The sequence below is a fragment of the Lithobates pipiens genome, unplaced genomic scaffold, assembly GCF_037356315.1.
Source record: "Lithobates pipiens isolate NorthernLeopardFrog02 unplaced genomic scaffold, aLitPip1_a1.2 Scaffold_13, whole genome shotgun sequence".
NCBI classification, from domain to species: domain Eukaryota; kingdom Metazoa; phylum Chordata; class Amphibia; order Anura; family Ranidae; genus Lithobates; species Lithobates pipiens.
Genome location: NW_027507718.1, coordinates 188,837,851 through 188,860,034, shown reverse-complemented (window position 1 = coordinate 188,860,034; position 22,184 = coordinate 188,837,851). Strand labels below are relative to the sequence as shown.

General features: G+C 44.4%; 1 protein-coding gene across 1 annotated transcript in view; it reads left to right on the top strand.

Annotated features, from left to right (window-relative positions):
- The first annotated feature begins 5,451 nt into the window (after positions 1 to 5,451).
- The window catches only part of LOC143974521 (CTD small phosphatase-like protein 3), a 76,508-nt gene continuing 59,775 nt past the window's right edge, over positions 5,452 to 22,184 (top strand). The window contains exon 1 of the mRNA XM_077476005.1: positions 5,452 to 5,532. The gene's annotated coding sequence lies outside the window, so the exon portion shown is untranslated. The remainder of the gene's footprint in view (positions 5,533 to 22,184) is intronic.

Genomic DNA, 22,184 nt, shown 5'->3' with positions numbered 1-22,184 from the left:
TGTGTGTGATTATGTCAAAAAAAATTTCTATGATGTCCCAAACTACACTTAAATGTTTCCCAGTCCAGATGTTGAACCAGCATTTTATCTATCTATCTATCTCATTTTTTTGATTGAGTCTACATTGCACTGAATACATTTATGAAACTTTATTAAAAACTTATATCCTATAAACTGAGCGTGACAATTCAGTTTATCATGAACAATACAAAAAAATGTATAACTAATTAAAATCTAATCCAACACCAGATAAATTTACACCATATACAAATTCATGCTATTTACGCCCACATATACGAACAACCATATGCGCTCATTACATGAACTATTAACTACACGAACGATCAAATCCGCCAGATTTACATTCAATACCTACACGAACGATTACGAACAAATCCGCCAGATTTACATACAATACCTACACGAACGATTACGATCAAATCCGCCAGATTTACATACAATACCTACACGAACGATTACGAACAAATCCGCCAGATTTACATACAATACCTACACGAACGATTACGATCAAATTCGCCAGATTTACATACAATACCTACACGAACGATTATGTCCGACAGTCACGAGAAACGCAGAGTTTACTCACTTTTTTTCAGGGCCTTTTTGATGCGGTGATATTGGTCCGGCTCCCTGGACTTGATGTCGGACCATCGTTTCCGGAGCTGGTCCTTGCCTCTTTGTACCCCAAATTTGTTCTGCAACGATGTCACGACCTTATCCAAGATGGCGCTTTTCCGGACGTTAGGTTTGGGGTACGGGCCATGTTCCCCATCATAGTCCTCCCTTCTTAATATAGCCACCATCTCTTCAAAGGCCATATTGGTGGCCTTATATCTCCTCCTTGCTCCGGAAGCATGGGGTCCATGGCTTTCCTCCGCGCTGCTCACGCTGCTAATTGAATTTGCGTCCGCCATTTTCTCCTATCATTCACCCACAGCGGAACGAGGGTAAAAGGGGCGGGGAAATACGGTCACACGGAACGTCAGGGGCGGGCGACGCAGGCGGAGCCTGAACGCATGCGCTGTATATAAAGCGTTACCGCGAGGCCGTACGCTTGTCCGAACGGAAGCAGCGAGTGCTACACGCGACGGTAAGATAGTTATCGTTTTATTTTCGTTTAATTTAAAGCCTGCGTTAGGAATGTGTATATTGAAATTTAATCTTATTGATGTTTAATTGATTTTTATGTGGGTTGGTGGTTGAGTGGGGTTGGTGTTTTGTGTGGTAGTGTGGGGGTGGAGGTGGGTGTATAGGGGGGGGTAGTGTGTGTGTGTGTGTGTGTGGGGGGGGGGTAGTGTTTGTGTGTGTGGGAGGGGTAGTGTGTGTGTGTGTGTGGGGGGGGGTAGTGTGTGTGTGTGGGGCAGTAGTGTGTGTAGTGTGTGTGTGTGTGTGTGTGTGTGTGTGTGTGTGTGTGTGTGTGTGGGGGGGGTAGTGTTTGTGTGTGTGGGGGGGGGGTAGTGTTTGTGTGTGTGGGAGGGGTAGTGTGTGTGTGTGTGTGTGTGTGTGTGTATGGGGCAGTAGTGTGTGTAGTGTGTGTGTGCATGTGTGTGTGGGGGGGGTAGTGTGTGTGTGTGTGTGTGGGGGGGGGGTAGTGTTTGTGTGTGTGGGAGGGGTAGTGTGTGTGTGTGTGTGTATGGGGCAGTAGTGTGTGTAGTGTGTGTGTGTGTGTGTGTGTGTGTGTGTGTGTGGGGGGGTAGTGTTTGTGTGTGTGTGGGAGGGGTAGTGTGTGTTTGTGTGTGTGTGTGTGTGGCAGTAGTGTGTGTAGTGTGTGTGTGTGTGTGTGTGTGGGGGGGTAGTGTTTGTGTGTGTGGGAGGCGTAGTGTGTGTGTGTGTGTGTGTGTGTGTGTGTGTGTGTGTGTGTATGGGGCAGTAGTGTGTGTAGTGTGTGTGTGTGTGTGTGGGGGGGGGTAGTGTTTGTGTGTGTGGGAGGGGTAGAGTGTGTGTGTGTATGGGGCAGTAGTGTGTGTAGTGTGTGTGTGTGTGTGTGTGTGTGTGTGGGGGGGGGGTAGTGTGTGTGTGTGGGGGGGTAGTGTGTGTGTGTGTGTGTGTGTGTGTGTGGGGGGGGAGGGCGGGGGTAGTGTTTGTGTGTGTGTGTGGGAGGGGTAGTGTGTGTGTGGGAGGGGTAGTGTGTGTGTGTGGGGTAGTGTGTGTGTGGGGGGGTAGCGTGTGTGGTAGTGTGTGTCTCGCCTACATTGTCACAATATAGTGTGCATTTGGTCTGACTTTTTTTTTTGGTATTTTTTTTTTTTTTTTTTTTCAGAAAATGCAAAGGTATACCCCAGACCCCTTTAAGGAGGAAGCCTTCCTCTCAACATTTCTGGATTTAATTGAATCGCACAGTAGTCTTTGGGATTCAAAACACCCCCAATATTCGAGCCGTGCTGCCCGGAGGAAGACACTGGAGACAGTTTTGACGTTTGTGAAAACCCGACTCCCCCAGGCAGACACTACCTTTGTGAACGCCAAAATTAAGAACCTGCGTAGTGTGTATAGGCGGGAGCGCAGAAAGATCCTACAGTCCCAAACATCAGGATCAGCAGCAGGTCAGGTCTATGTACCTAAGCTGTGGTATTATGACAGGCTGCGTTTTCTGGACGACACGTCAGAAGCCAGGCAGTCACTTTCGACTCTTCCGTCTACCCATCCCTCCACCCTTCCCTCCGCCTCAGGTGAGCCATCCCTGGAAGATCCAGACCCTTCCTTGCTGGACGAAGTTGATGCGCCCAGCTGGAGCCAGGTATATTTTAGTTTCTAAAGTTTGGATTGCTCAAATATTAATGATGTAAAGTTCAATGTTTGAATTGCTTCCAAATCTAGGATTTCATCACAAATTAAATTAGATAGAAGGATACAGTAGTTTCCACAAATGTGGCTCAAATCTTGGTGAACTGATGGAAAAATGATGGTGTCAAAATGATAGCCTTTTGTATTTCAAGACAAATGTATTTGCAAGTGAGAACTGTAAAATTGTTAGTGATTGATGATTTCAAAATATAGACATATTTTATTTATTGATTTCTTTGTTTTTTACACAGGATGAGCTCACCCAGGAGGAGGCCGGGACCAGTGGTATGGAGGAGGAGGCCGGGACCAGCCACACACAGGAGCTAGCTGGGCCCAGCAGGAGTCGGACTGAAAGCCAGGTCCCTCCCCTCCGCCTAGCCAGCAAAAGGCCCAGGAGGATGACACGTACAGAGGAGGAGTCCTTGGCGCTTATACGCCAAGCCACACAAGTTCTGTCCAAACCCCCCAATCCGGAGGAGGCCTATGGCACTTATCTGGCTAGTAAGCTACTTGAAATGGACAAACCACAGCGCAACTTGTGTGAAGCAATATTTTTTGATGCCATCCAACGGGGTCTGAAGGGTGAGCTCACACCCACCACCAAGCTTTATAACGCAGACCCTACTGCTCCTCCTCCTCCTCCTCCTCCTACCACAAGTCCACCACCAGAGGCACAGCCTCCAGCGACGCGTGGAGGGAAGGCAAGACGGAAGAGTCGGAAGTGACTGCCTGGCTTCAGTCTGCTCTGAAAGAAGACGCAGGCTGTTGTAGTACCACAGTCTGGGGACATAGATCTCATCTGCTGCTGTTCCTGGTCTTTGGGATTCTAGGACCTGGTTGTGCTCCCTATTTACATGCTACACAGGTTCGGAATTTTGGTGGCCACTCACTTGATGTGTGCCTGGGGGACAAAAGGCTTCACAAACGTCAAAATTGTCTCCAGTGTTGCCTCCCTCTTGATTTACTTTTGTTCTGAGGAAAAATAAAACTTTATTATTTCAAAAAAATATTGTATGTTTTTTTTTTTTTTTTTTTTTTTGGCTTAAAAAACAAAGTTTATTTGTGAGTAGGCAGATACATGTCAAAAGACTCTGGGGGTTATTTACAAAACACACGTTCATGTAAATATGCTAACTTCAAGTGCAATTTTTAATCTATCTATCTATCTATCTCTACTTGCATAGTCCTGCTTGGCCAAAAAAAATGCAAGACCATCTTGTTTCAACCCCCCCCCCCCCCCCCCCACAAAAAAAAATGACAATAGTAGTTCCAAAAATATATAGTAATAGATAAATTCTATATTTTTTTTTAATAAATAAATAAATATATATATATATATATATATATATATATATATATATATATATATATATATATATATATATATATATATATATATATATATATATATATAATTTTTTGGGGGGTTTTTATTTTATTTTTTTTAAGATATGTATATATATATATATATATATATATATATAATTTTTTTTAATTTTTTTTTTGGGGGGGGGGGGGGGTTTTGAAAAAAAAATTTAATGTATTTTTTCTATAATTGGAAGATTAATCATAGGATGAGGATGAATGAAAACATGTGGTATAACTCTGTGTGAATATAAGCAGCAAAGCTACTTCACTTTTCTTGCATTACGAAGAAGAAAAGAACGGGCTATATTAAAAAACCACAAAATTAGCAGCATGACGAATATGCTAGCTTCAATACGAACACTAGTTTTACAAGACCGAGCGCTTCCGCCCTGTCCACCCTGTAAATCCTTTCTGGGCATGCGCGAAACTTAGTCTGTCGAACGAGCCTACACACGAGCGGACTGTCTGCTGAAACCAAGTTTCAGCGGACTGTCTTACGGAAATTCCGAAAAACTTTGTTCGTCAGACTGTCCGCTGAAGCCCACACATGAGCGGACTGTCCGCTGAAACACTGTTCAGCGGACAAAGTTGGGCGAACAGTCCGCCTGTGTGTACGCGGCCTTAGAGTTGCCATCTCATCCCTTTAAACCTGAACACATATCAATCACACAGGTTCTGTGGCTGGTTAAGATGCTAATTAAACTCAGGGCCTTATCTGCATTAAATTTGCATCTGAACTTATGTAACTGCTTATCAAATGCCCTCTGAGGAGTGATCCATCACAGGGTAATGTATGCATAAATGAGACCTTATACAGCTGATGCCCGTGGAGGTGTCAACAAATCCTAAAAATCATCACACGTTAGGCCATCACCAAAAATCTGCTGTGATCAGGAATTTAATTCTCTGAATTAAATTATTACTAAAAAGCAAAATAGGTCTTGATGATAAGTAAGCATTTTTTTTTTTTTTTTTGCCAATGTCAAAAAAAGGACAAATCAAATCCATGCCCCAGAACCCGTACCTGCTCAAAAAAGCTGATAATTGGTAAATGTGAATTATAGACAAAAGGTAGATATCAATTAACCCAAAATCAAACATAAAAGAAAAAAAATATATATTCAGCTAATTAAAAAAAACTTTTTTTTATCATTGTTACAGTTTCAAATAATATAATTTTAAAGTCCACATTGGTGTCTTTATGCCATTAAATTCAGCAGACAAAAGGTTAAGAATGTTTCACTAAAGTTAACCCTGGTGTAATTAGTTAGCAATTATTTTTATTAGCCAGAGCCCCACAGCAACAGAAGGACTGACTTGCTGCCCATGTGAAGCACTATGTGGACTGTGGTGTTTATGGTAATATAGTTAGTATTCAAAAATAAAATATTAATGAAAGAGATGAGAACGATAGTTTAGAATTAATGTTTACAAATAAGTTGTATTGTCAGAAAAAGCAACCTACTAATAGCAAGTCACTACAAAAAAGTAAAAACTGTTAATGTAGAGCATGCAAACTGTGTCTCCTGTAACAAAAAGATCTGAAAGGGTTTGCGCTGTTCATGAAAACTAATCAAAATGGTATTTTATTGTTTGTGTGTTATTATTGTAAGGGTTGAGAGAGACTTGTGGTTTGTGAAGGCAGTTCGAATTTATTTATTGTAGTTTGAATATTTATAATGTGCCACATATGGCAGACATGGCTGGCTAGTAAACTCATTAGGAATGATCATTGTAAAGTGGCTCTCCAGTATTATATGTTTAAAAAAACGAGTAGATCGTGTTTGACTCATTAGGAATGATCATTGCTACTTTTGCTTTTTCCTAATTGTATTCAGTAAAACCTACTTAAAGGAGAATGCTAGTCAAACCTATAACTTAATAATATACATGGTGGGTGTGTGTGGGTGTGTGGTGTTTTTAAATTTTTTTTTAATTTTTTTTTTTTTTTGGTGTCTTATTCATTATTTGAGGCCACTGGATCGGTCATGACACCTAAGTAACTAGTATGCAATAACAAAGCTTATGTTAACCACTTAAGCCTCGGACCATTTTGCGGGCCAAAGACCAGACCACTTTTTGCGATTCGGCACTGCGTCAATTTAACGGGCAATTGCGCAGTCGTGCGAGGTGGCTCCCAAACAAAATTGACGTAATTTTTTCCCCAAAAATAGAGCTTTCTTTTGGTGGTATTTGATCACCCCTGCGATTTTTGATTTTATTTTTTTTGCGCTCCAAACAAAAAAAAAAAAAAAGCGACAATTTTGAAAAACTATTTTGACAAGAAAAACAAATTTTTTACATTTTACTATAATATCCATATATATATATATATATATATATATAAATCTTTTTCCTCAGTTTAGGCTGATACGTATTCTTCTACATATTTTTGGTAAAAGAAATCGCAATAAGCGTTTGGTTTGTGAAAAAGTTATAGCGTTTACAAAAAAGCAATCGTTTTATGCCATTTTTATTTTTTTTTACTAGTAATGGCGATCAGGGATTTTATTTTTAGTGTGACTGTGACATTATGGCAGACACGTCGGACAATGGCACGGCAGCAAATTTAAAGGGATGTACAGGTACGCCCATTTGCCTGTCCGTGCCATTCTGCCGACGTACATCGGCGTGCGCCTATCGGGAAGTGGTTAACATATGTTTGGGGTGCTACCTTTTTAGAATGGCACCCCAATGCACAAATAGAGTAGGTGGCAATACACCTGCAGCTTAAAACGCCTATGGTGCACTGTGTAAAAACATAAATCTGCTAGCAATTTTTTTTTTATTTTCTCTATTGCTGTCTCCCTTTATAAAAAGCACAAGGGAGTCGGGACATTAAATAAGCCCTCTCGCTCAGGAAGTTCATAGCCATGCTAGAGGAGTGTCAGAAATCCAGATCTACCTTTCCATGGATATAAAGTTGAGCTCACGTGAAGTCAGTTGCTGCAGCCTATATCTTTGGGTCTACTGGCCATTTTGAAAAGTGGTTATCATTGAAACTTTTCTCTACTTATACATTTGGTCATAATGTGAATTGGCCTTGTTTTGTCAAAGGTTTATTTTTGGGTTTTTATAAGCTTTGGACATCTGAGAACAATTTCCTTTTTTTTTTTTTATTTTTTTTTATGAAAATTTATTTATACCTTGTAATATTGGTGATCTTAATTTATCCCTCTGCACTATCCTGTGCTGTTTAACCGGTATGTTTTTTGCATTGTATACTTGTATAATACTAGATGTAGCTGTGTATTATAACATTGGCTTAGAATTTTGATTGTTTAAAGGGTCAGGCCACTCCAAAAAATGCTTGCGAACATGTTTCAAGGTGGAGTTAGTCTGGGCAGCCTGTTCATTATGAATGGGCTGTCAATGTGTGGGAACAGCTCAAAATTCAAACTTGACCCCCTTCTTTTTTTTTTTCTCAAGTCATCTTCCAGGACGGCACACCTGAGAGATGAGAGGCTCCTCCCTACAGGAAACACAATCAATCGACAGCTGTTTTAAGTCCCCACCCTTCCCCTTGATCCTCAGTTTTTGATTGTGTTTCTCCCTACACAGCGAAACTGTTTGTTTTTTTCCAAATGACCCGAAGCCTGGGGCTGGTGGTCTCCCCCTGGGAGCCGGACCACAAGCCTGGGAAGCCTCTGGGTCTGGTAGGATATTCTTGTCCTTCCTGGGGGGTTCCCCTATCTTTTCCTCAGGGCGGGCAGCAGAAATTGGAAGAGCCCCCCTGAGAGCTGAAGGACCCTGGGTACAGTGGTGTACCCAGAACTTCAGGGGCCATTATCCTGTCTCCCCCTCCTTACCTGTACAGGTGGCTGTTCAGACGGGGGTGCTGGCCATCGGTTCTTTCCAGGGGGATCTTGTCCCCGACTCCTGGGTCCCCGGTAGCTCGCGTGGGCTGCCGGAGAGGGCGTGGCAACAAGCACCCGTGTCATTTTCAAACTTCGGGAAAATGGCAGCGGCGTTCTTACCCAGGAGGGAAGGCTGAGAGTCAGTAGGAGCAGGCGCCCACATCCTCCTTTCTCTAGAGCGAGGAGGCACCAGTTTACTACGGTGTATGTCTGCCTTAACCACCTCAGATATGAAGATGGGAATGAGGAATGGAAGGCATTGCCCCCCCCCCCCCCCCCCCCATGTATATAGACTGACTGACTGGTACAGTGCAGGACACAGCCTAACCTAGCACCTCCCTATGGGGACAGCAGTTGGGGGGGGGGGGGGGAGCACTTTGGCGGCTATCCTCCTTGCGTGTGGACCATAAGGATGGAAAAGCAAGCCCGCTGGCTGTGGCAAAAAGAGGAAGACGACAACGGTGAGTACTTTACTTTCCTTTTGCCGTGGGAAATTAGCTGCAAAATCCCCAATTCCAGCCAGAGGGTTCCTGGGCATTTGAGATCTCACCTGGGGTCTGGATTCAAATAGCCCTTAAGCTTCTGCTAAAAACACCAGCTGCAGCCCCTCTTACATCAGAGAAGCTGTATGGTGGACAGGTGGTGCAGAGGAACGAGTGAGCCTAAACCACCTCAGATGAGAAAGAGGTAGGTAGGCCATTGCTCCCCCTTCCCCGTGTATATACTGACTGGTGCAGTGCAGAACTTGGGGTCGGGATACTAATAGCGCAGACGCCACTGCTAAAACCACCAGCCACAGCTCCCTCTTACAGCAGAGACACTGTGGTTATCGCAGCAGTAGGTTGCCAGCCTCTCCCTACATGCCCAGTTGTGGTACATTTAGTAGGGATGAATATAGCGTACAGAGGGGACCTGGTAGATACAAAGTTACTTACAGGCCAGGTATACCACTGAACAGGTTATTAATTGGGCAGTGGTTGGTGGATTCAGAAGCTCCCCTGGTCAGCAGGTGCACTAGGTTACCGGCCCTATTAGCCCAGCTGCTAGGAATCTGAAGTTGCTTCACAATGTTTAAAAGCTGACCTAACATTCAAGGATGGGCAGAGACCAAGCTACTGTGTGGCACAGTAGGGGTTCCCTTGTCACAGATCCTCCTTTTGGGGGTTGCCTGCTATAGTTAACTTTCATAAGCTCCAACCTCCCACTCCACCTTTACACTGTGTTTATATTATAGTGTAGGAGGTAAGAAGAAACTTTTTTTATTGGTTTGGGCTACAATCCACTCAGTGGCAGATCTAAAGGCGATTCACCATAGATCACTCCCTACATCCTTTTAATTGAGGATTTTCTGTGCAAACCTATGCAAGAGCTACATAATTGATTGCTTGAAGCCTGCAAATAGCTATTTACCTCCCAGGCTAAACTGGTAACCACCTCTTCTAGAGAGGTGTTAAATTGGTCTCTAGGGCTGAGCTCATTGAGACTTTAGTTGCTAATCAGCACCACCTGGATATGTGCTGGCTAGCGTTTGCTCAGTCTATGGAGGTAAGGTAGGACAACAACTACTACTAATAGTAGGGTGTCCAACCATTTTAGGATCTGTTCCTTCTCTGGTGGTGAAGGTTTAGTATCTACAGCCCAGGCTATGCCTATGAAATAAATTGCCTGTTGGTTATTTCATAAAGGGATAGACCATGACTCCTCATTGGCTGCACACCAGTAGACCTCAGTAGTGAAGGTTTGTGCTTGCTGGGATGTTTTTGTGGCACAGCAGAAATACACATTGAGATTTGTGACATCTCTGCTTAATAAGGACTATATTGCTGTACATCAGAAATGCACTGCACTGAAGCTTGTTTGCTGTCCTTTATATACTAAAGGTACTGCTTTGTTTGGCTACAGATCAGAAGAATACAACAGTGAAGGTGGTCTGTACTTTCTGGTTTTGTGTTGCACAGCAGAAATGCACATCATTGAGTCTGGTGACATCTCTGCTCATAATGGTTATATTGCTGCACATCAGACATACACAAGATTGAGGTCTGTCTGTGGGGCTTTGTGTCCTGTTTTACTGCCTTGTTGGTTACTTATCAGAAAGGCAGCAGTGAAGTCTGATGGTCCTGATTTGCGTGGCGCTGTGCTGATTCAGACAGTGCTATTAACAGCAATGGCTGCCGAGTTTAAATATGCGATTTGACATGTTGAGTCGCATGACAAATCATTTCAATATGGATGTGCTATCTCTATTCATAGTGTTTTATTGTTGCACATCAGATTTATACAGCATTAAGGTCTGTGAGGTTTTGTGTCCTGTATTACTGCCTTATCAGAAAGGCAGCAGTGAAAATTGATGGTTCGAATTTGTTGGGCTACTTAGTAGAAATACAAATTGAACCCCTGCCAGGTGTAGTACATATACTGCCTTTGGTAATCCATGTAGCACCACAAAGTGGTGTTGTGCTGATTTTAGCCATGCGATTTGACATGTTGAGTCGCAAGGCCAAATCGCTTCAATATGGATGTGCTATCTCTATTCAGAATTGTTATATTGTTGCACATCAGACATATACAAGATTGAAGGTTGTCTGTCCTTTTATGTCTTGCATATACTGCCTTATTGGCTGCCTATCAGAAAGGACACAGCAGTGAAGATTGCTTGTCTTTTTCTGATTTTGTTTTTGCTGCTCAGCTGAGAGACACATTGAGGATGGTGGCCTCTCTGCTCAGTATTGGTATATTACTACACATCAGACATACACAAAGATTGAATGTTTGTGTCCTGTATGTCCTATATTTACTGCCTTATCGTTTGTATATCAGGCTAAGCAGTGTTTCTCATGGATCTACCTTTCTGCATCTTAGGGATACACAGCAGGGGTTTGTTGGCTGCAATCCTCCAGGGAGTCACAGCATTGGGGACCCCTTACTTATTCGACCTGAAAATTGCTATTTGTTTTTTTTTTTTCCCTGCGACCTGTGTAATCTTGAGGTCTGTGGATCCAGGAATCAGGGACTGCTGGTGTCGCACAGACACAAATGGTACCCATTGGAAGCCATAGTATATGACTTCTCATGCGTCTTGCAGTCCCAAGTCGCAGGTTGGGTCGCACGGGTGTGGGAACCCTAAACTTATCTGTCCCTTCTGATTGAGGTTTTGCTACACAGCAGGAATACTCATCATGGCGTTATTGTTTTATTTTGCAGCAGACCAGAAAGATTGCAGCTGTAAAGGCTGTCTGTCTTTTTCCTCAGTGTCTGCTTTTATGTTGTTGCACAGCAGAAATACTCAAGATTGAAGCTTGTTGGTGCTTTCTGTTTCAGAAAAACACAATGCTGCAGGTTGCTTGTGTCCTTTCTCAGTGTTGGTTCTATCTGAACTACACTACAGAAGTGCATGACAGAAAGGACTGTCTTGTGTTCCATATTTTTCCCTGTGGCATAGCAAAAATGCACAACACAGGAGTTGGTGTTCATATTAATCTTATAACTGTGGTGGTTTGTCAGAAATACACAACATAGAAGTTTGGGTCTTTCTGTCTTTATAGCCTTGTTTTGCTGTACATAGGTAAAGCACAACAGTAAAGGGGGTTCCTGTCCTTTCCGTATTTATATATCAGTTATGACCTAGCTAGCTGCACTAAAGAAATACGCAGCATTTAGTGTTTGCTTGAGTCTTAATGTTTTTACGTCTTGGCAGCACATCAGAAAACCAGACTATGAGGACTGTTTGTCTACGTTGAGGTTCAGATTTGGGTCTCTTCCCATATTTGATATATTGGTTTAGCTAGTCACACTCAGGCACACAACATTGTTGTCTATGCTTGTGTCCTTTCTGTCTAAATCTATTGTGCCGTGCCCACAATCTATGATCATTTTATTTGTGATATTAATAATGCATGTATCACCTTTTTGTATTTCAGCCTTCTTTTCCATGGAGGGGCCAGGAGTTCGGGCTGCAGCTTTCACATGTCAGAAAACCTTGACCACTTGCATTCAGGGATGCCAGAACCATTTCCTAGGGTTGAAGCCCTGTAGGGTTATGGGACACTGGAGGAAGGGGATAATGAATCGCCCTGTTTAGTAAGAACTTGGAGAGTTCTGTTCAGAGGAGTATTAGGGCCTAAGGATGAAGTATAAAGATGTATACCCGATCTAATAGGTTTCGGCTCGGTGCATGGCCTTCATTTTGCCCTTTTAGCAAAACTAGACATAGCAATATGGGTAGTCTACTCCTGCTAGGGACTTTAATCTCCTGAAGAAGGCTCTCAGGCGTAAGTAAGGACATAGATTGGGCGTGCCTTAAACCCAGGGTTCAAGCTTCTGTTAATCTGTTTCCCTTAAGTAGGCTTCCCTTTAGTCTTTTGCTGACATAAAGATAAAAAGGAAGCAGTTTTATTTCCCTCAACAGGATAGTGTTAAGACAGGCCCTCTTATTGATTAATGTAGTGTCCTTGTCTTACACAGGTCTCTTATTTATCTTTTTAGTGGTTCTAAGTAGCACCTACAGGCATAATAGGCCATGGTTGTTAGATGTGTGAGATAGGCAACATTGCTAACCTACAAGTTTAACATGTTTTCTGATTCCATTTTTAAGAGCCCATTTCACCTAGATACTGCATCTGAAGCGGAAAAGGCAGGAACATCTGTGGAGCAGACCTGCAGATCAGCCGCATGATCCAGCTAAGATGCCTTCATCAAGCATATGAGCGTATGGAATGGAGGTAAAGCTCACTGCAGAGCCAAGGTTCGCCAAGAGGGTTTTGCAGTGGCCCCACCCTAAGGTAGGCCTGAGGTACTTGTTTATCCTCTCAGGTGTGCCGTCCTGGAAGATGACTTGAGAAAAGTACCAGTTACTTACCGGTAACTGTCTTTCTGGGAAATCTTCCAGGACGGCAGGCCTACTTCCCGCCCGTTGGAGGAGGGAAAATTCTAGAACACTAGAAGGTGAGTACCTATGAGGAATGATTTCCCTTGTGAACCTGGTTCAGGAGTTACTTCTCTACAAACTGAGGATCAAGGGGAAGGGTGGGGACTTAAAACAGCTGTCGATTGATTGTGTTTCCTGTAGGGAGGAGCCTCTCATCTCTCAGGTGTGCCGTCCTGGAAGATTTCCCAGAAAGACAGTTACCGGTAAGTAACTGGTACTTTTTTTTTTTTTTTTTTTTACTACAGTGCACCATAAAGTATTGACCTTCTATAATGGTGCGTCTGGGTGCCAGTTTTAGTTCTACCTAATGATCAGCTCCATAATGCACCAACATGTTATTTTAGAATGTTACATAATAGGTTGGGGGGGGGGGGGACACAAGGCCAACCCATGTGTGTGTGGTTATATGTCAGTATTGCATTGTATATCCCTGTATGTTGCGGTCATTCAGGTGCTTATCTAATAGTTTCTTGAAACTATTGATACCCCCCGCTGAGACCACCACCTCTGGAAAATGTGTTGTAGCAACAAAAGTATTTTAATGTTCTGATCTCAGGGTTTTTCTGATTTGTAGAAATATGATGCACTAGGTGGTTAGCTGGATGGCTGTCCCTTGGAGGTCATGATGTCCTTGCACTTTGAGGTTTATGGCCAGCCCTTTGCTCTTCCTTTCCATACAAGTTTGTGTTCCCATGGGGCATCATAGAAAGCCCACCCTGTTACGGCTTTCTTAAATCTCTCTGCTCCCCGCCTTCTACTGTATCACATATACGCAGCACGCAAGGATTGTTCGCTGCTCTAAGTGATCTTTTCTCTTATTATGTTTTCAAAAGAATTTATTAAAAAAGATTGAAACAGAAAAGCATGCTAGTGTGCATTACCATGATGCTCATGTATGAAATGCGCTGTAATAAAACCAAAAGCAAAGCTTTATTATATTGCAGCTTATCAATTCTAAGATGTGATACGTCTGCTTCAAAAGCCCAAGCTCTCCAGCAGACCGTATCAGTTTACATGAATTAGACAAACCATTTAACGCTGGCAGGGCTGATTAAAATGATCAACTTTTATTAATGCATGCAAAACCTTTATCACAAAAGGGGAAAAAAAGCTGCTGTAACTGATTATAAAGTGTGAGCTGGAGTTTGGCTTCAGTTTGTCAGTGTATCTAAATCTGCGAATACATTTAACACTACTCTCCTCCACAGACTGACGATGCTGCTGTCCACTGTGCCTCTTGTACTCATTCCTCCAGAGTTTTCATGCTGGCCATACATGGTTAGAAAATTGTTCGATATGCTCAATTGTTCGACTTTCAAAAGTTTAATGGGCTAATTTTGAATGTCTAAATGGCAATTTTAATGAAAAAAACAAACAAACCACAATGACCCCCCCCCCCCCCCATGATTGTTTTTCCAAAGATTAGTAGTGTAATCAAAAATAGTTAGAAAAATCGTCAGCACATGCTCGTGTTAACCATTTCAGCCCGGACCATTTGGCTGGCCAAAGATCAGAGCACTTTTTGCGATTCGCCACTGCGCCCCTTTAACTGAAAATTCCACGGTCGTGCCGCCACTCCCAAACAAAATTGATGTCCTTTTTCTCAAGTCATCTTCCAGGACGGCACACCTGAGAGATGAGAGGCTCCTCCCTACAGGAAACACAATCAATCGACAGCTGTTTTAAGTCCCCACCCTTCCCCTTGATCCTCAGTTTTTGATTGTGTTTCTCCCTACACAGCGAAACTGTTTGTTTTTTTCCAAATGACCCGAAGCCTGGGGCTGGTGGTCTCCCCCTGGGAGCCGGACCACAAGCCTGGGAAGCCTCTGGGTCTGGTAGGATATTCTTGTCCTTCCTGGGGGGTTCCCCTATCTTTTCCTCAGGGCGGGCAGCAGAAATTGGAAGAGCCCCCCTGAGAGCTGAAGGACCCTGGGTACAGTGGTGTACCCAGAACTTCAGGGGCCATTATCCTGTCTCCCCCTCCTTACCTGTACAGGTGGCTGTTCAGACAGGGGTGCTGGCCATCGGTTCTTTCCAGGGGGATCTTGTCCCCGACTCCTGGGTCCCCGGTAGCTCGCGTGGGCTGCCGGAGAGGGCGTGGCAACAAGCACCCGCGTCATTTTCAAACTTCGGGAAAATGGCAGCGGCGTTCTTACCCAGGAGGGAAGGCTGAGAGTCAGTAGGAGCAGGCGCCCACATCCTCCTTTCTCTAGAGCGAGGAGGCACCAGTTTACTACGGTGTATGTCTGCCTTAACCACCTCAGATATGAAGATGGGAATGAGGAATGGAAGGCATTGCCCCCCCCCATGTATATAGACTGACTGACTGGTACAGTGCAGGACACAGCCTAACCTAGCACCTCCCTATGGGGACAGCAGTTGGGGGGGGGGGGGAGCACTTTGGCGGCTATCCTCCTTGCGTGTGGACCATAAGGATGGAAAAGCAAGCCCGCTGGCTGTGGCAAAAAGAGGAAGACAACGGTGAGTACTTTACTTTCCTTTTGCCGTGGGAAATTAGCTGCAAAATCCCCAATTCCAGCCAGAGGGTTTCTGGGCATTTGAGATCTCACCTGGGGTCTGGATTCAAATAGTCCTTAAGCTTCTGCTAAAAACACCAGCTGCAGCCCCTCTTACATCAGAGAAGCTGTATGGTGGACAGGTGGTGCAGAGGAACGAGTGTGCCTAAACCACCTCAGATGAGAAAGAGGTAGGTAGGCCATTTCTCCCCCTTCCCCGTGTATATACTGACTGGTGCAGTGCAGAACCTGGGGTCGGGATACAAATAGCGCAGACGCCACTGCTAAAACCACCAGCCACAGCTCCCTCTTACAGCAGAGACACTGTGGTTATCGCAGCAGTAGGTTGCCAGCCTCTCCCTACATGCCCAGTTGTGGTACATTTAGTAGGGATGAATATAGCGTACAGAGGGGACCTGGTAGATACAAAGTTACTTACAGGCCAGGTATACCACTGAACAGGTTATTAATTGGGCAGTGGTTGGTGGATTCAGAAGCTCCCCTTGTCAGCAGGTGCACTAGGTTACCGGCCCTATTAGCCCAGCTGCTAGGAATCTGAAGTTGCTTCACAATGTTTAAAAGCTGACCTAACATTCAAGGATGGGCAGAGACCAAGCTACTGTGTGGCACAGTAGGGGTTCCCTTGTCACAGATCCTCCTTTTGGGGGTTGCCTGCTATAGTTAACTTTCATAAGCTCCAACCTCCCACTCCACCTTTACACTGTGTTTATATTATAGTGTAGGAGGTAAGAAGAAACTTTTTTTATTGGTTTGGGCTACAATCCACTCAGTGGCAGATCTAAAGGCGATTCACCATAGATCGCTCCCTACATCCTTTTAATTGAGGATTTTCTGTGCAAACCTATGCAAGAGCTACATAATTGATTGCTTGAAGCCTGCAAATAGCTATTTACCTCCCAGGCTAAACTGGAAACCACCTCTTCTAGAGAGGTCTTAAATTGGTCTCTAGGGCTGGGCTCATTGAGACTTTAGTTGCTAATCAGCACCACCTGGATATGTGCTGGCTAGCGTTTGCTCAGTCTATGGAGGTAAGGTAGGACAACAACTACTACTAATAGTAGGGTGTCCAACCATTTTAGGATCTGTTCCTTCTCTGGTGGTGAAGGTTTAGTATCTACAGCCCAGGCTATGCCTATGAAATAAATTGCCTGTTGGTTATTTCATAAAGGGATAGACCATGACTCCTCATTGGCTGCACACCAGTAGACCTCAGTAGTGAAGGTTTGTGCTTGCTGGGATGTTTTTGTGGCACAGCAGAAATACACATTGAGATTTGTGACATCTCTGCTTAATAAGGACTATATTGCTGTACATCAGAAATGCACTGCACTGAAGCTTGTTTTCTGTCCTTTATATACTAAAGGTACTGCTTTGTTTGGCTACAGATCAGAAGAATACAACAGTGAAGGTGGTCTGTACTTTCTGGTTTTGTGTTGCACAGCAGAAATGCACATCATTGAGTCTGGTGACATCTCTGCTCATAATGGTTATATTGCTGCACATCAGACATACCGTATATACTCGAGTATAAGCCGAGATTTTCAGCCTCTTTTTTGAGGCTGAAAGTGCCCCCTCGGCTTATACTCGAGTCGCCGCTGTCTGACTGCTCGATCAGCGTATCGAGCAGACAGACGGCGGACATTAATTTTCAAAAGCCGCGCCTCCTTCTCCGCCTCCGCCTGTGATAGGCGGAACACTGAATTTCCCAGCAGTCAGTGTTCCGCCTATCACGGACATCCGCTCATTCTCATACTACGGACGAGTATGAGAGGATGTCTGTGATAGGCGGAATACAGGCTGCTGGGAAATTGAGTGTTCCGCCTATCACAGGCGGAGGCGGAATTTTGAATTGTAGAATGGCCGCCGAGAAGAGCGGCGATCCATCGGCACGGGACGGAGGAGGCACGGCACGGCACGGGACGGAGGAGACACGGGACGGAGGAGGCACGGCACGGGGGAGGCACGGCACGGCACGGGACGGAGGAGGCTCGGGACGACGGCGGCTCGGGACGGAGGCTTGGGACACAGGTAGGCTGGACACACACACAAGGCTGCACGGACACACACACACACACACACACACACACACACACACACACAGGGATGGATGGATGGATACACACACACACACACACACACACACACACAGGGATGGATGGATGGATACACACACACACACACACACACACACAGGGATGGATGGATGGATGGATACACACACACACACACACACACACACAGGGATGGATGGATGGATGGATACACACACAGGGATGGATGGATGGATGGATGGACACACACACAGGGATGGATGGACGGACACACACACAGGGATGGACGGACACACAGGGATGGACAGCCATGTCTCACCCTCGGCTTATACACGAGTCAATAAGTTTTCCAGTTTTTTGGGGGTAAATTGGGGCCTCGGCTTATACTCGGGTCGGCCTATACTCGAGTATATACGGTACACAAGATTGAGGTCTGTCTGTGGGGCTTTGTGTCCTGTTTTACTGCCTTGTTGGTTACTTATCAGAAAGGCAGCAGTGAAGTCTGATGGTCCTGATTTGCGTGGCGCTGTGCTGATTCAGACAGTGCTATTAACAGCAATGGCTGCCGAGTTTAAACATGCGATTTGACATGTTGAGTCGCATGACAAATCATTTCAATATGGATGTGCTATCTCTATTCATAGTGTTTTATTGTTGCACATCAGATTTATACAGCATTAAGGTCTGTGAGGTTTTGTGTCCTGTATTACTGCCTTATCAGAAAGGCAGCAGTGAAAATTGATGGTTCGAATTTGTTGGGCTACATAGTAGAAATACAAATTGAACCCCTGCCAGGTGTAGTACATATACTGCCTTTGGTAATCCATGTAGCACCACAAAGTGGTGTTGTGCTGATTTTAGCCATGCGATTTGACATGTTGAGTCGCAAGGCCAAATCGCTTCAATATGGATGTGCTATCTCTATTCAGAATTGTTATATTGTTGCACATCAGACATATACAAGATTGAAGGTTGTCTGTCCTTTTATGTCTTGCATATACTGCCTTATTGGCTGCATATCAGAAAGGACACAGCAGTGAAGGTTGCTTGTCTTTTTCTGATTTTGTTTTTGTTGCTCAGCTGAGAGACACATTGAGGATGGTGGCCTCTCTGCTCAGTATTGGTATATTACTACACATCAGACATACACAAAGATTGAATGTTTGTGTCCTGTATGTCCTATATTTACTGCCTTATCGTTTGTATATCAGACTAAGCAGTGTTTCTCATGGATCTACCTTTCTGCATCTTAGGGATACACAGCAGGGGTTTGTTGGCTGCAATCCTCCAGGGAGTCACAGCATTGGGGACCCCTTACTTGTTCGACCTGAAAATTGCTATTTGTTTTTTTTTCCCTGCGACCTGTGTAATCTTGAGGTCTGTGGATCCAGGAATCAGGGACTGCTGGTGTCGCACAGACACAAATGGTACCCATTGGAAGCCATAGTATATGACTTCTCATGCGTCTTGCAGTCCCAAGTCGCAGGTTGGGTCGCACGGGTGTGGGAACCCTAAACTTATCTGTCCCTTCTGATTGAGGTTTTGCTACACAGCAGGAATACTCATCATGACGTTATTGTTTTATTTTGCAGCAGACCAGAAAGATTGCAGCTGTAAAGGCTGTCTGTCTTTTTCCTCAGTGTCTGCTTTTATGTTGTTGCACAGCAGAAATACTCAAGATTGAAGCTTGTTGGTGCTTTCTGTTTCAGAAAAACACAATGCTGCAGGTTGCTTGTGTCCTTTCTCAGTGTTGGTTCTATCTGAACTACACTACAGAAGTGCATGACAGAAAGGAATGTCTTGTGTTCCATATTTTTCCCTGTGGCATAGCAAAAATGCACAACACGGGAGTTGGTGTTCATATTAATCTTATAACTGTGGTGGTTTGTCAGAAATACACAACATAGAAGCTTGGGTCTTTCTGTCTTTATAGCCTTGTTTTGCTGTACATAGGTAAAGCACAACAGTAAAGGGGGTTCCTGTCCTTTCCATATTTATATATCAGTTATGACCTAGCTAGCTGCACTAAAGAAATACGCAGCATTTAGGGTTTGCTTGAGTCTTAATGTTTTTACGTCTTGGCAGCACATCAGAAAACCAGACTATGAGGGCTGTTTGTCTACGTTGAGGTTCAGATTTGGGTCTCTTCCCATATTTGATATATTGGTTTAGCTAGTCACACTCAGGCACACAACATTGTTGTCTATGCTTGTGTCCTTTCTGTCTAAATCTATTGTGCCGTGCCCACAATCTATGATCATTTTATTTGTGATATTAATAATGCATGTATCACCTTTTTGTATTTCAGCCTTCTTTTCCATGGAGGGGCCAGGAGTTCGGGCTGCAGCTGCCACATGTCAGAAAACCTTGACCACTTGCATTCAGGGATGCCAGAACCATTTCCTAGGGTTGAAGCCCTGTAGGGTTATGGGACACTGGAGGAAGGGGATAATGATTCGCCCTGTTTAGTAAGAACTTGGAGAGTTCTGTTCAGAGGAGTATTAGGGCCTAAGGATGAAGTATAAAGATGTATACCCGATCGAATAGGTTTCGGCTCGGTGCATGGCCTTCATTTTGCCCTTTTAGCAAAACTAGACAGCAATATGGGTAGTCTACTCCTGCTAGGGACTTTAATCTCCTGAAGAAGGCTCTCAGGCGTAAGTAAGGACATAGATTGGGCGTGCCTTAAACCCAGGGTTCAAGCTTCTGTTAATCTATTTCCCTTAAGTAGGCTTCCCTTTAGTCTTTTGCTGACATAAAGATAAAAAGGAAGCCGTTTTATTTCCCTCAACAGGATAGTGTTAAGACAGGCCCTCTTATTGATTAATGTAGTGTCCTTGTCTTACACAGGTCTCTTATTTATCTTTTTAGTGGTTCTAAGTAGCACCTACAGGCATAATAGGCCATGGTTGTTAGATGTGTGAGATAGGCAACATTGCTAACCTACAAGTTTAACATGTTTTCTGATTCCATTTTTAAGAGCCCATTTCACCTAGATACTGCATCTGAAGCGGAAAAGGCAGGAACATCTGTGGAGCAGACCTGCAGATCAGCCGCATGATCCAGCTAAGATGCCTTCATCAAGCATATGAGCGTATGGAATGGAGGTAAAGCTCACTGCAGAGCCAAGGTTCGCCAAGAGGGTTTTGCAGTGGCCCCACCCTAAGGTAGGCCTGAGGTACTTGTTTATCCTCTCAGGTGTGCCGTCCTGGAAGATGACTTGAGAAAAGTACCAGTTACTTACCGGTAACTGTCTTTCTGGGAAATCTTCCAGGACGGCAGGCCTACTTCCCGCCCGTTGGAGGAGGGAAAATTCTAGAACACTAGAAGGTGAGTACCTATGAGGAATGATTTCCCTTGTGAACCTGGTTCAGGAGTTACTTCTCTACAAACTGAGGATCAAGGGGAAGGGTGGGGACTTAAAACAGCTGTCGATTGATTGTGTTTCCTGTAGGGAGGAGCCTCTCATCTCTCAGGTGTGCCGTCCTGGAAGATTTCCCAGAAAGACAGTTACCGGTAAGTAACTGGTACTTTTTTTTTTCCCCACAAATAGAGCTTTTTTTTTACTTTATGCACTATAAACCAAAAAAGCTATTTTTTTTTACTTGCTGCTATAATAAAGACACCCCCAAAAAAGCCAACCTGCCGCAGTGAAACTGTAAATTGTAACCCGGAAGTCAATTCAACAGGCAACGAACAGAAAGATCTTTCTTGTTGTGGACTTTTCTATCACAGAAAATATTGTACCTATTGAATGTGTGATTTACCAGTATGCATTTTCCCAAACACATGAGGCAACACCTGTGGAAAACTGACCATATTGGCAGATCAGGCAACAAATGTGTTGATACACAAGGATGTTTGGCCGTTGGATATGCATTTTCTGTGCTTAAAGTATGATTGTCACATTTGCAGACAGACATGGTGCTGTAAAGACTACACTATACATGTAGCACCCCAATGTTTAGGCAGGGTTACTAGTAAATGTATTTGCCAAGTGATAGTTGCCTTGGCCTAATTGTGGAATTGCGGCACTTCTCTCTTCTGCCACTAGATGGCAGGGTATCTGGTGGCATTAGATAAGACAAGGGCATTGCGAGGACAGATTGGGAATGAATGGGGTGTCTCAGCCAATGGACAGGGATTTTCTTAGGCTCTCCCAGCAGGCTAAGGGACCTATTTGGGTGAGATCAGGTGACCGGGGTTCTGTGCCACCTGGGTGGCTGTATGAGTGGACGCGTGTTGTGCTGCCCCAGGCTGCTAGGCCAGAGTTTGAGGCCTATCCTGGGGACATCTGGCTGCTAGGCTGTCTGAGGGCCTATCCAGAAGCAAGAGAGTAATGTAGGTTTGGGATTGCGGCTTGCAGTCCAACCACAAGTGACGGTTCTGCTGGCCGGAGAACCTGTCATGGTCGGGGTTAGAGGGGAAGCTGTCGCCACTAAGGGACCATCCACCTTACTACCAGGGGCCACTGTAAGTAGCTGAAGCAATTAACAGAGCAGTATTCTGACCAACCGGGGACGGTGAAGAATTTGGAAACTTCAGCAGATGTCAAGCCAGGGGCCCAGCCAGTGAAGGTAACACTTGCAGAGCAATATTGTGTGCCAAGCCAGGGACCAAGCAGGCCAGTGGGGTGATG